The sequence below is a fragment of the Halyomorpha halys genome, unplaced genomic scaffold, assembly GCF_000696795.3.
Source record: "Halyomorpha halys isolate HHAL.00 unplaced genomic scaffold, Hhal_1.1 Scaffold615.1, whole genome shotgun sequence".
NCBI classification, from domain to species: domain Eukaryota; kingdom Metazoa; phylum Arthropoda; class Insecta; order Hemiptera; family Pentatomidae; genus Halyomorpha; species Halyomorpha halys.
The window spans coordinates 197,090-198,589 of NW_027105445.1; positions in this window are offsets into that span (position 1 = coordinate 197,090).

Sequence of the window (1,500 nt, forward strand, 5' to 3'; positions counted from 1 at the left end):
ATATATAAACCAAGTAAATTTGCTGTAAGTGATATAATGAAATGATACGAACATGTGGAGAATCTACCCATTGATAGAACTCCAAAAACATTTCTAGTGGAGAATATCTCGAGGCCATCTTCTTTTCAGATGCCTAGGAGAATTATTAGGTAATAAAGGAGAAGCCAGATTAGAAACAAGTAGATTTGGGTGGTTGGGAAGTTTATCATGGAAGGATTGATATCTGGTTCTGGCCAAATCGGCAACATATGGAACATTGAGGTCCTGATGGACGATTTAATTTGTGACAAAGTAAGGAGCATTAAGGATTTCACGAAGGATTTTTGACTGTAGGGATTGGTTCAATAATTAAAAATATGAAGCTAAACAAAGTATAAATATATATATATTGCAAAAATTATCTGCATTTATCTTTCTTATTTAATTTGTAACTAAGGGTTCCACTTTTGTATTCTTTTTCTTTTTAAGTGTATTTTTCATCCGCAAAATTTTAAAGCGACAACAAACTTTAACTGGAAGCAGATAGACTTCCCCTCACCGTTCCCACAACTTGGCGAATCCCAAGGGAACCCCGTCCCACCAGAGCCCTTGCAATATTAACAACTGTATTTGTGTAGCACTTGGGGAGTGGGGGAATTAAATCGTTTACCATTTCGAAGTAACTTTAATAGTTCCCAGTCTTGATGTCGATAAGAAGTTTCGCAAGCCAGTTTTGAGATATGTTCAATCGAGTAATATTCACTTCTGTGGGTGGCTCTTAACTTCTAATGTACAGATAGCAGATAACAAAAAAAAATATTATTAACATATAGAATTTTGATCCATTTTACTCTCAACTTTTATTCTTAAAAAAACTCACTAAAGTTCAGGCCATTTTCAAGGAGAATATTTGTGACGTAGTAAGGATTTTGGATTATAAGGATTAGATATGGGAGAAATTTGACGGTTTGGTAGAGCCCCAGAGCTCAATTCCATATGTCCAAATTGGTCTGACTTATCAAACTGTATGATGATTTTTTGTAGTGAATAGGAAGTTTAGTGCGATTGTCAAGTAGGAAGGCGATTGTAAGCAATCGAAATCTACGAGCAGTTTCTTGTCGTTTCAGTATTGTATGTGGATTCCAAGTAAGTCTCTTGTCAAGAAGGAGTCCTTAGTAGCGAATCTGTTCAACAGGTGTTAGTAGAATATTTAAAAAGGATACAGTAGAACAGGAGACGCGATTGCGTTAAACTCAAGTATTCTTTTCAGGTAAAAAACTTATATTCGTTACTCCCACATCCAGAAACTCAAAAACAGCAATTTAATAACATCAGAAAAATAAAAATTATTTGTATATAATTTTTGCATTTAGATTTTTTTTTCTCCCTAACCACCCAAACCCACTAGTTTCTAACTTTAATTTCTTTTCCATTCCTGGCAATCCTCCGAGGCGCCTGAAAAGAAGATGGCCTCGTGACCTTATATTGTAAACTGTTTTTAGAGTTCTACTACTGGGTAGT